General features: G+C 47.6%; 1 long non-coding RNA gene across 1 annotated transcript; it reads right to left on the bottom strand.

Moving 5' to 3' along the window:
* Window positions 1–7,321: 7,321 nt before the first annotated feature.
* LOC142571220 (uncharacterized) lies at window positions 7,322–13,025 on the bottom strand. The gene is made up of 5 exons (XR_012825800.1): window positions 12,641–13,025; window positions 11,859–11,949; window positions 10,617–10,743; window positions 8,153–8,265; window positions 7,322–7,386 (listed from the first exon to the last, which is right to left on the bottom strand). It is a non-coding gene; the product is annotated as an uncharacterized LOC142571220 (long non-coding RNA).
* Between the last annotated feature and the right edge of the window lie 371 nt (window positions 13,026–13,396).

Raw genomic sequence — 13,396 nt, 5'->3', positions numbered from 1 at the left:
GAGGTCAGCAGCGAAGATATGCAGTTGACTGTATGCTGAGCAGCACAACGACCATCCGGGAGCAGTGCAACGAGCCCTGTGTGATGACTGGTTGCCTGCAGCGGAACGACTGCGCTGAATTCTTGGCTGCGAGGTTTGGTAAGTGCGGGACTTTCTTCTTCTGAGTTTTGCCAGGCTTTTGTTAGTGTCAGAAACAGAGCTGGTAATTGTGGTTGTCGTTGCTGCCGGGTTAGTTTGCGGCAAGACAATAGTAGGCAGTAGAGAAAGCAGCATTCAGAGCAGCCATGGATTTGAAGTCGTTGCGCAAACCGATATTGCTGGAGCTTGCAAGAGAGTTGGGTCTGGATGTCAGACAAACTCAGAAAACCAGAACTGCTAAGGGCTATTCTTGAATTAGAAGCTGAGGATGACGAGCTGTCGGAATGCCTTGAGACCATTGAGGAGAGGGCAAAAAGACATGAGCGCGAACTTAAAGAGCAAAAAGAGAGACAGGAGCGCGAACTTAGAGAGCAAAAAGAGAGACAGGAGCGCGAACTTAGAGAGCAAAAAGAGAAACAGGAGCGCGAACTTAAAGAACAGAAAGAGAAAGATGAGCGCGAACAAAAAGAACAAAAAGAAAAAGAAGAGCGCGACCACGCTTTGGAAATGAAGCGTCTCGAGGTAGAGATGGAACGCGCTCGTAATGGAAGTCAGGCACACGGTGCAGGAGAACGAGTATCGTTCAAAATGACTGACCTGATGCGGCCGTTTAAGCTTGGAGAGGACATTGGTTTGTTCCTGGTTAACTTTGAGCGAACGTGCGAGAAGCAGGGGTTCTCTCGGGAAACGTGGCCACAGCGCTTGCTCACTTTGTTACCCGGCGAGGCGGCCGACGTAGTCGCTCGCTTGGATAGAGAGGAGGCAGAGGATTTCGACAAAGTGAAATCGAGTCTGCTAAAAAAGTACAGGCTGTCAGCGGAGGCGTTCCGTCGGAAGTTTCGGGAAAATGAAAAAGGCAGAAGTGAGTCATATACAGAGTTTGCCTACAGGCTAATGTCAAACATGCAGGAGTGGCTCAAATAAGAGAAAGCGTTTGGTGACCACGAGAAAGTTCTGCAGTGTTTCGGGCTGGAACAGTTTTATAGTCGGTTACCTGAGAACGTGCGGTACTGGGTCTTGGATAGGCCAGACGTTAGTACGGTGGCTAAAGCCGCTGACCTAGCCGAGGAGTTTGTGACGCGTCGGGCTCGCGGAGCTAAGGACGGTCAAAAGGGTGAATTTGGCTCCAAGTTTGAGAGGCCGAAGTTCACACCCATGGGAGCAAGGGGCGACACACGTAGTGCGGATGCGAGTGAAAGCAGTCCGACCGAACGTAAGGAGACGGCGGCAGCCGAAGCCGAACGCAGAAAGCGGTTCGAGACGAGGCAAGCGCGCGTGTGTTATACGTGCCAGAAGCCGGGTCACTTTTCGGCGCAGTGTCCGGAAACAAAAACAAAAGTCGTGTTTTTGTCATTATACAGCACTGACGAGAACATGAAGCTTCTCGAGCCTTACATGCGAGACCTCCTCGTGAACGGGAAAGAGTGCCGAGTGCTTCGCGATTCCGCAGCTACAATGGATGTAGTTCACCCCTCTTACGTAGAAACCGATATGTTCACGGGCGAGTACGCATGGATCAAGCAAGCCGTGGAAGCTCACAGCGTGTGTGCCCGTAGCAAAAGTGCTTATTGAAGGACCTTTCGGAGCGCTTGAGACGGAGGCGGCAGTGTCATCTATGCTGCCCCCCCAGTACCCGTACCTATTTTCGAACAGGTCCGATCACCTCCTGCGCGAGAAGGCGCTTTTGTTTGGTGAGGCTAGCGTTCAGGCCTTAACCAGATCGAAGGTTCGGGAGCTCGCTGCAAAGGCGGTAGTTGCGGGGCCGACGTTGTCGAACAATGAGAGAGGGTCAGAGGCGCAGCAAGTTGATATTCAGAGCACGCCCGAACTGAATAAAATTGAGCCTGTAGCGTTGAAGGCACCAGATACTGGAGAGGAAATGTCCGACACGGGAAAATTAGAAGAGCTATCTGCAGATTTGCTCATCGCGCCTACGTCAGACGGACTTAATAGGTTGCTAAAAGTCAGCCGGTCGGCTTTTATAGCCTAGCAAAAAAAGGATGGCAGCCTAGAAAACATACGCTGCATTGTCAAGGAAGGTATCGCCAAGAAAAATGCTCGCTTTGTGGAAAGAGGTGGGGTCCTGTACCGGAAGTATCTAGACCGCAGGGGAGTGGAGTTCGATCAGCTGATCGTGCCTCAGTGCTACCGTCAGGATCTGTTGCGCTTGTCGCACGGGGGTTCGTGGTCCGGACACCTAGGAGTTAAGAAAACTAAGGACCGTCTCTTGCAAGAGTACTATTGGCCAGGGTGTTTTCGGGGCGCAGACCACTTCGTGAGGACATGTGACACCTGTCAGCGGGTGGGCAAACCAGGGGACAAATCGAGGGCACCGTTGAAATTGGTACCTATCATTACGGAGCCTTTTAGACGGCTCGTTATTGATACAGTGGGACCTCTGCCGGTAACAACCACGGGGTACAGACACATTTTGACTGTGATCTGCCCAGCGACAAAGTTCCCTGAAGCAGTGCCGCTTAAAGAACTCAGCTCAGTTGAGATAGTCAATGCACTACTGTCAATATTTGCGCGAGTTGGTTTTCCTGCGGAAATCCAATCAGATCAGGGCACAGTGTTTACTAGCGCTTTGACGACAGCCTTTCTCGAAAGGTGCGCGGTAAAGCTGTTACACAGCTCAGTGTACCACCCACAGTCGAATTCCGTTGAGAAGGTCCACTCCGTCATGAAGCGCGTGTTGAGAGCATTGTGTTTTGAACAACAAACTGACTGGGAGCTGTGTCTGCCTGGGGTGATGTTTGCATTAAGGACCGCGCCGCATGCGGCTACGGGGTTTTCGCCAGCTGAGCTGGTGTACGGTCGCTCGCTTCGGTCTCCGCTTCGCATGCTTCGAGAATCGTGGGAAGTCAGGGGCGACGACCCAGTCGTGGTAGAGTACGTGCTTAGGCTCCTCGAACGCTTAAGAAGGGCACAGGAGTTGTCAGGTGAAGCAATGGCAAAGGCCCAGCAGAGGGCCAAGGTTTATTATGATCGGACAGCCAGGGCCCGTCGTTTTGAGGTGGGCGACGAGGTCATGATATTGCGCACATCGCTAAAGAACAAACTCGACGTGCAGTGGGAGGGCCCAGCACGGATTGTTCAAAAACTGTCGGACGTTAACTACGTGGTGAGTCTGCCAGGAAAGCGGAAAGCACAGCAAGTTTACCACTGTAATCTGCTCAAGCCCTATAAACAACGGGAAGCAGTGGTGTGCATGATGGTAAACGTTCCCGAAGAGCTTCCGGTCGAGCTTCCGGGACTAGGCTCAGTGACGAACAGGAAAGACACCGATCAAGTCATTAGTGACTTAATCAGTAAAGCATCGCTGTCGCCTGAGCAGAAAACCGAACTACACCAGCTCTTACAAGAGTTTCAAGGTCTGTTCTCTGAGAGGCCTGGTAGGACTTCTGTCCTTACTCATGATATAGAACTTACCTCCCGAGAGCCAGTACGATCCAAGGCGTACCGGGTGTCACCCCGCCAGCACGATATTATGGAGGCTGAGGTAAAGAAAATGCTACAGCTCGGTGTTATTGAGGCTGGTGAGAGTGATTATACCTCCCCTTTGATTTTAGTTGAGGTACCGGGCAAGGAACCTCGTCCTTGCATCGACTACCGCAGGCTTAATTCCATCACTAAGGATCAAATTTATCCGATCCATAACATCGAGGAGCGCCTTGAGAAAGTTAGTAGCGCTCAGTTTATTTCCACCCTACATCTTGTCAAGGGTTATTGGCAGGTTCCACTTACAGAAGAGGCTAGTAGGTATGCGGCGTTCATTTCACCAATGGGAACATTCCGTCCTAAAGTGTTGAGTTTTGGTTTGAAGAACGCGCCATACTGCTTTTCAAGCCTCATGGATAAAGTGTTGCGGGGATAGCAAGAATTCGCTTTACCGTATCTAGACGACGTAGCGATATTCTCCGCATCCTGGCCTGAGCATATGGCCCACTTGCGGGCAGTGCTAACCCGCCAGCGCAATGCGGGCTTGACAGTCAAGGCTCCCAAGTGCCAGTTAGCACAGGCCGAGGTTGTCTACCTCGGTCACGTGATTGGACGGCGTCGTCGCCGCCCCTCTGAAATAAAGGTGGCCGCTGTGCGAGACTTCCCGCAACCGCGCACGAAGACCGATATTCGGTCGTTCTTAGGTGTCGCCGGCTACTATCAGAGGTACATCCCCAGGTGCTCTGATATCGCGGCTCCCCTGACGGATGCTCTAAGAAAAACAGAGCCCCAAACAGTCGTATGGGACGAGACAAAGGAAAGAGCTTTTAGCGCCCTAAAGAGCGCCCTAACAAGCCAGCCTGTGCTACGATCGCCAGACTACACAAAAGGGTTCGTTGTTCAGTGCGATGCTAGTGAGCGAGGCATGGGCGTTGTACTATGCCAACGGCAAAATGGAGAAGTGGAACACCCCGTCCTGTATGCTAGTCGTAAGCTGACCAGTCGTGAGCAGGCGTACAGCGCCACCGAGAAAGAGTGTGCGTGTCTCGTGTGGGCCGTTCAGAAATTGTCATGCTACCTAGCCGGCTCGAGGTTTATCATTGAGACGGATCACTGCCCTCTCCAATGGCTGCAGACCATCTCTCCCAAAAATGGCCGCCTCCTGCGCTGGAGCCTCGCTTTGCAACAATATTCCTTTGAGGTGCGTTACAAAAAGGGGAGTCTCAACGGTAACGCCGATGGCTTAAGTCGAAGCCCCTAACGTAGGAATCAGCCTCAAAGTTATTTGTTACTGATGTTTTTCTTCCTGAGGCAGGATTTTTAACATATTGCTTTTGTTTAGTGTTTCAAAGTGATGACGTGTTTTCTAGTGCAATTTTCCCATTTGTGGACGCGTTCTGAGTGCTGCTAGACTACTGTAAGGAACTAGGCAGTGGTATAAAAGGGGAAAGAGCCTGGCAGGGCTTAGTGAGGGTTGTGCCGTGCTTGCTGACTGAGCGGTTGAGTTTCGGCGTAGTTCTGACGCTAGCTGGGAACGAGAAACAAAAATGGCAACTCTCCCGAAGTCACTTTGCAGTGTCCTGTGTGAACCTGAACGTGAGAACGAGGCCTTCTCGGTGCGCTGCGCTCAAGAAACGCCGAGGGACGACCGACTTCGGTTGCGAGCATCGTCGAGCGACATCCCTGCGGACAGCGGATGCAGTCCCCTGACCATCGGGATCTCCTTCCCCCGGCGGGGCGGTCTGTTACGTTTCGTCTACAACGCGCGGTATAGCCGGCGCGGATGCAACGGACGCCGGGGCTTCGTTCAAAGCGGCGGACATTTTGGCCCGTTCGGCGCCGCTGCTACGCCTCCCCGCCAAGCGCGTCCAGGCATGTTCCAATGCCACGTGTCTTCGTGTGTGCATGTTGGTGCCCACGCTTGTCAAAGCGCGGCAGCCGGGGAGAGGAGCTCCCCCAACTGTGAAGCGAGGAGGTCTGAGCGGCGCCGGCCCGGCGGATGCGTCACCTACTCGTCTCAACGTGCCCGAGCGGCGCATCACGTGCCCCTCTGACGAGGCGTTCCTTCTTGCCCTCAACTGCGAGAGTACAAAAGCAGCTGCTCCCGGACGCCGAGAGAGGCTCCGATTTCTTCTGTTGAGTTACGTGCTCTCCCGTCTCTCCACTTCGGTCGACCTGACCGCCCGCTCTTTTGCGATGCTAGAATAAACAAGTTGTTCTGTTACCAGTCGACTCATGCTTTGCCGGGACCTTCGGATGCTTCCAGTTGTGCCCCAGGCCGCCAGGCCAACGCTACCCTTGGGGCTTGCGACCCATTTGCAACAACGGGTGTCAGCGCCGAGATTCCAACAGTACTTTGTATTTACCGCTTTACTATCGTAGTGTGCTACCAATTTATCATGACGTTCTTAACCATAGCTAAAACTGGATAACCAGAAGCCGTTTTACCTAAACGTTCGAACTACTTATAATGATTTATTTTCTCATTTGCTGTAACCCAGTCCCCTCTTTAATGCCTTTGGCCCTGAGGGTAGTAATAAATAAATAAATAAATAAATAAAAGAGATGCCGATAACTACCGCCATACAGAAGGAGTGATGAAGGCACAAAATGTTGACCGCTGTATAGCTGTCAAGTCTCAACATGAACTTGGCGGCACATTAGGAATGTGTTAGTAGTGGTGGCGTTGGTGGACGGGGGGGAGGGGAGAACGGCTATGCCTCTTGATGACGGGTGGAAGCAGGCCCCCCTGCCCCCCCCCCTGGGTACGGGCCTGTTTCGTGGTACAGGTTGCTGAGTGAATAAAAAAATACTTATTGTTCTACGCACCACAAAACATATAAACTGGACGAACTCTCGTGCGTACCGTTTTATATCAAAGCACTGAGGCTCTACTTGTCTACTTGGACGGGATTTGCTGTGTCCGTCAGCAAAAGAAAAAAAAGTGCGATTCACGCCAGCAGTAGCATCCCGAACCATTGTCATCCAAGAACGCGGCCCCGTGTCCGGCAGAGATGATCGAGTGGAGCTTCACCCTGCGTACACTTGCATTCATTGTGTTTGTAGCCAAGAGCACGGCTAGCCTCTGGAACTCGTTTACTCCTGCCCGCACGGAACACGAATCATGCGCTGTCAATAGTAGGACAACACAATGGAGGCGACGACAATGCTCGCTGGCAACTACATTTGTGCCGGCTAACCAGGTCTGCTATTTTCTAAAGGGGCACCCTATTGAAAAAATTTGTATGAGAATTTTACGAGAACTTCTCTACGCTATTATTGCTCCGTAGACTCAACGATGTCGTATGTCACATGTGTACGAGAGGACATCGTCACTGAACGAGATCGTTCTCGTATGGGTACATTATACGAGATTATTCTCGCATAGCTATGCTTGACGAGATAGTTCTCGCACGTCTATGCTCAACGATATCGTTCTCGTTTGTGTATGCTACATGAAAATGTTCTCGTTCAGCTATGGAAAATGACACTATTCTTGTTTAGCTGCATTCTACAGGTGTTCTCATTTGTGTTGAATGAGTTCTTTTGTTCATGCAATATCTTTGGTGAAGTTCCACACAGTAACATCTACTGCCAACATTACAGCGAGTTAATTTCTATCACATGAGTCGGCTGATGTGCCAGCTCGGAGACAAAGAGGACACTTTTTAGGGCACACAATTAACACAAACCATCTTTATTTTGCATCCCGAAGCATGGTGGCCAGGTCCTTGTTCAGGTCCTTCAGCCTCCTTGCCTCTGTATCCACAGTGCTCGACGTTTTTGACGCAAAGTGCTCGTATGCCTCTGCAAAAAATGTAAACAAAGCAGCCGGCCCTGTTAGATTCTAACAAGCCATTGGAACTGACATGCACAATAGGTGGCTCCACTGCATAACTGAATGGGCTGGTTCTTGCATGATATTGTGTGTAAAGCGTGAAAATCTCACAGAGAAACAGGAAAAAGAGAACACGGAGGCTTATGAGTTTTCTACCTATGTAAAGTGATATTTCAACATTAACCACAGCAGTTGAAAGCAAGTGCTCGTCCTCGCATTGTCTTGTTCCTGTCTCTGTTAAATGTTCGTGATTTACAAACAATATAAATGGCTGCAGAATTGCAATACAAGACCACAGAAATAGACTAATACTTTTCCACAAGTATTTTACATTAAATGAACAAGTATAACAAGCTCATGCAAGTGAATACACAGATAGCACAGCTCTTTGCTACTGCACTGCGGAATATGCAGACGGAAAACACTGCATAGATGCCACTGCGGAATTGTTTATAGGAAAGATTAATTCACCTTTAATACTACTATAGAAACTAAATGATAGTTTTTGTGAAAGAGTTCTAGTTTAAGGCCTAAACAAGCTCCATGGCAGTTTGCATTTAAGGAGTGTAAGCATCCTCTGAAAACATGTACATGAGGAACACTGCAGAAAGAGCACTTTAAAAAAAGAACACAACTGTATTTATCACCAAGGCCAACCCTTGTGTCTTCTTAAATATTTATCAAAAGTCAAACTCAAAACTGATACTGAGGTGCAAGGTGTCCATATCATATTACCTTGTGAAAGCACCGTGGTGCCTGGATGTTGTGGGACCAACTCGGACGTGGAGATCAGCACTGATCAGCAACACTGCAGTCTGCTTACAGCTTTTCTGCAGGCCCAGCCACACCTGCATTAAAGCAACTGAGCTTGGTGTCACAAGAGTACTGTATTTACCAGCATAATGATCGCACTTTTCTGTAAAAGAAATGGTCGAAAATTCAGATGTTATTCAGATCATTACGCCGGTTAAATTTCCTGCAAAAAGAATTTTTTTTTATCCCGCGTTTGCTGCGGGATGGCAACAGGTCAACAAATAGGTGGCTGCCACTGAGTGTAGTGCGGGACACCAAAACAAAAATGGCGGCCGGCGCAGCAAGCTGAACACACCAAATGCGCCGAACGCGATTTTTTTTCTCGTGACTACATTACATGCATTGAAAGTTTCTTCCGTATCCGTAATGAATAATATCATTAATATCCGTAAGTTTGTGGCAATAACGTAGCCATGTCCACTATGAGGGGGCAGAAACAGATGGGCGCGCTTAGCTGCCAGTGACGTACAAAGACACGGCGGGCGTGCTGCGGAAACTGCGGCATCTGTCTTCACTACTATCCTAATACAGCACGTTTCCGCTAAGGGTGGGCGAATATCTTAGCTGTGTTACAAGTGTTACAAGATTTGTTGCGTGCCCACGAGTGCAGATGAGAAGAATCGAAAGGTACCTTATTTGTTGTTCTTGACCACAACCATTACAAAGCCTACACACAATGAAGGCAATTTTGGTTGTAGCTTTTTTGTCATGGATGTGCGGAAAGTGATGAAAGGAATGAAATCGGGCATCTGCTTAAGAATGTTTGGTGCGTGCGGACTGCTTGGTTTGTCTTGAAGAGTTGTTCGCGTAGCATCCGACAGATGGTAAGCGCGATCATTAATAGCTAGACTTGGCACATGACAGATCACTGCGCCAAGTTCGGAGTGTGATCAATACAGGAAATAAAAAAAATCGAATTTCGACGACAAAATTCAGGGCTGCGATCATTACGTCAGTGCGATCATTATGTGAGTAAATACGGTAAATATAAAAAGTGACACTGTGAACAAAGCAATACTTATTAGGTATAAATAAGAATGAAATGCTGATATTCGCCTATAGAAAGCTTTAAGTAACAAAGCCTGCAAGATAAGAAAAATGCAATGTATGGGCCATCTGTACAAGAACATTAATCGAAGGTCCCTTCATTTTTTTAGTCCCTTTTCCTCCTCATGCATAGATGGCAGTTGGGTTAAGTAAACTGGGCCAGATTACCACATAGTGTAAGCAAAGGTGGTCACTTTGTGGGCCAATTATGATAGCATAGCACGACACACATCCCTAGTCATTTTAATGTGTTCTGTAATGCTAGCCATCTTGTAGGCCCTACAGTGTCAAAGCATCCATAACCCTAACAGCGTTACCCAGTAGGAATAACCAATAAGTGTCCACAGCAGCACAACTCACCATATCTATCAGGAGGCTTTTGTTACACTTTTACAACTCTCCTCCTATGGCTTCATCCCAATTTTTGTCAATACAAGCTTGAAGCATCTGCACAAGCTGAACGCACCAGGGCACCATAAGAAATACCACATCTTTCTACCCTATTCCATGTTTAATATAAGACTGGCAAGTTCACTATCATGTGTAGAACAAACCAAATTGTTCTGGAATCAAGTAATCTTCCACTACCAGTGAAAAAAAAGCATGCAAGAAAGAGTACGTAGAGCACAGGGGTGTTGATGGATATTAAATACCACTGCCGTGCAGTAGACACTACGTCGGCAAAACAGGCCAATGTATAAATGACTGGATTTGCAACCATGTTAACTGAATGCTCAGGTCATTTCGTGGTCACTTGGTAGTGCAAAGCTCACTTGCATTATTTTGTTTGAAAACTGTGTAACTGTGGCAATGTACAAGGACCACAGTGCTGGCGAAATTCGTTAAGATTTGCTTATATGTGTGACAGGGAATCTGCAAGTTGGCTCCACCGCGAGTGGACTATCAGACAGCAAGACTGCTTATTTATCATTGTAAAACATGCGTCATAGTAGCCATGCCATGTGTCCTTTTCGCAGCTGTGTGAGCAACATGCATTTTCAATTTATCTGTTCTTGCCCTTTCACCTCTCGATTTATAGTGCTGTGCAAGCAGTAAAACTGGATGGTTGTTAGACTTATGTCCTGTCACTTCCTCACCTTTGTTATGAATTGTGCATTAAATAAGGCTTTTTTTTGTGAAAGAGTGCTACTTTAAGGCATAAACAAGTGCCATGGCGGTTTGCATTTAAGCATCTTCTGAAAACATGTACATGAGGAACACTGCAAGAAGAACGCTTTAAAGAAAGAACACGGGTGTATTTATCACTAAGGCCAACTCTTGTGTCTTAGCACATTTCTCAAAACTGATACTGAGGTGCAAGTTGTCTATATCATATTACCTTGTCAAAGAAGCAAAGCACAGTGGTGCCTGGACGTTGTGAGGCCAACTCAGACGTAGAGATCAGCACCAGCACTGATCAGCAACACAGTAGTCTGCTTACACTCTTTCTGCAGGCCCAGCCACATCTGCATTAAAACAAGTGAGCTTATTCTCACAAGAGTATAATATAAAAAGTGACACTATGAACAAACTAATTCTTATTAGCTATAAATAGGAATGAAATGCTGATATTCGCCCATAGAAAGCTTTGAGTTAACAAAGCCTGCAAGATAAGAAAAGTGCAATGTATGAGCCATCTGTGCAAAAACATTAATCGAAGGTCCCTTTTTTTCACTTCTGTCCTCCTCGTGCAGAGATGGCAGACAGGTTAAGTAAACTGGACCAGACTGCCACGTAGAGTAAGCAAAGGTGGTCCCTTCTTCGGGGAGCAGCCTACAGGCTGCTTCTTGAAAGAGTATTAGAAAATGCGAATAATGCATGTATGCATTATTCACAAGAGGCCTTGTTTCTCTGAGAATACCACAGCCAATCACATATTTCAAATTGAGCATATTAAAATGCATGCAAAGTACAGCATGGCTTTGAGGGTACCCCAGACTACTGAAATTCACATCAGCCAAGTTCAGCAGACAACACCATAATTAAGCCTCTAGAAGTTGTGCATTTTAGTGCAAGTTAACAGAATAATGAGGAAGAGAAGGTGAGGGAGATGGTGCCACTATAGCATAGTTCAAGCTCTATCCCACATCATGTGCAGAAGGGCAAAGAATGCCCAGCTTTTGGTTATACTCGCACCTGTGACCACTGCACCATGTTGACTGACATGCGTAACAAGCAGTTTGTGATACCACATTATTACATCCTGCAACTGACGTGACATCAGAGATCAGCTTCAAGCTTGACGCTATGCTATGCTAGGGACAGGTAATGAACTGGCTGCATTAAAATCTAAAGCAAAAGTGTTGAACATTGTTTGCCAAACCTGCCAGCCTCTGCACTTTATATTTTGCAAAAATTCTAGACAGAAATCCTGTGTTGGAAAGACAGCACGCGCTTTCCTAAAGCTTTCTCTCAGCGCCCACATTTTTCTATGCATACATTATTAACCATTATTTACCTTGACACGCTATACACAAACAGCACACTTGGAAAAGCAGAAACTAATCGGGAAAGTTGGCAGGTACCAAATACACGAACAGAACCTAGAACACATAAATGGCTGTGACTGTTTTGTACGTACCTTGTCAAAGCAGGCAGATCAGATGCTTTGTCGTGCTGTTCTGGCTGCATAGTGCCGCAGTCTCCTTTGTGGTGCAGAGATGCCTCCGTCTCTGGAAATTGTGACATTGCTAAACAATAAATGTTCAGCTTATTGTAATCACTGCTGAATCTGCAAACTTGTGATTTAACAACACCGCGTCAAATTGTGGAAAGCTCTCATACAGCCAGCTACAAGAAGCTGCATCCGCTTAGACAAATTAAATATTTCATTCTGACATCACAGGCAGTTATTCAACGTGTCAAAGGCACAAAAACAAACAGAACACTAGACACAAGAAATACAGGTTGCCTTGGCGACCATCTATAAGCATGAAAGTTTGCATACAAGCTAAAATCTTCTCACGAGTCAGATCATTTGGATGCCGTCGAGCGTTGACTTTAGATGTGGAAAGATTTGCACAACACATCAACGAACTTCTAGAATTGTCTATACGATTTCTTGCTGAGAAATTACGTACACAAGCAGTGACATTCCCTGCTTGAATTTTTGTGCCCGTTCAGACCAAGCGATGCCCTGGCGCTAGCATGCTTCATAACAAAAAGAAAATAAACAATAGATGAAGTTCTTAACAACTATCTCGGGATAATTTTCGTGAAAAGTTTTGCTAAATGTGCACTACGATATCGAACGAACATTAGGGAATCACTGTTACTGTTTTTGTAGCTGTACTAATCATCTTTTGCTGCGCATGACAAGGTACACTACATGAACCATAAGAATGCGCTAGGCGCCGGACTTACCTTCTGAGGCGAGTGCTCCTTCGTGTCCGTTCACGCCGCATCGACTGCACCAACAGTCCGTCCAGCGTAGTGTTGAATTGCGGTGAACTACAGCACGCGATAGCACAACTATCAACACATTCTTCCGTGCACTGTGAACCGAGGCGGGAGCGGCGAGAGTACAGCAGCTTCTCATGAGCCGGGCACAAAGAAAGCGCGTGTGGACCGCACTACGATAACCAACAACGGCGCACCGCAAGAAACATACAGCGAGCTAATAGCATTGCACAGGACCCAGGGCTTAGTGATCGTTAATTCACACAAAAAAGGAGCACATGTTCTCTAAGCACCGCGTAAATATGATCAAACGATCAGTACCACATCGACCGCCCGGGCCGCCGCAATAACGCTTATAGATCTTTTTAAGTGCCCCAACTCCTAGCCTATGAGCACCATTTAGCCCGCTGCCGTTCCCGCCACCGCAGCGCTGCCATCGACCTCTGCGCCAAGCGTCCGAGCGTCGTCTGCTATAGCCTGGCACGGTTATGGGTGTTTGTTGCGGCACTCGGCATTTACATGGTGCTCGCTGAATAAAGCAGCCGTTATTTCTTTCTGTTGTTGTTTAAGCTGAAGTATAATATTTTACAGACGCCCATACCTAGGGGTGCAGGTCCGAAGAAAGGAATGAGATGAAAAAAAAGTGGGTCTACAAACAAAAGTGCGCACGCAATGTTAACGCTCGGTGAGCCACACTTCGCCGGTACTGGCATCTACGTG

The sequence above is a fragment of the Dermacentor variabilis genome, chromosome 2 (assembly GCF_050947875.1).
Source record: "Dermacentor variabilis isolate Ectoservices chromosome 2, ASM5094787v1, whole genome shotgun sequence".
NCBI lineage: Eukaryota > Metazoa > Arthropoda > Arachnida > Ixodida > Ixodidae > Dermacentor > Dermacentor variabilis.
This window is presented reverse-complemented; position numbering and strand designations above follow the sequence as displayed.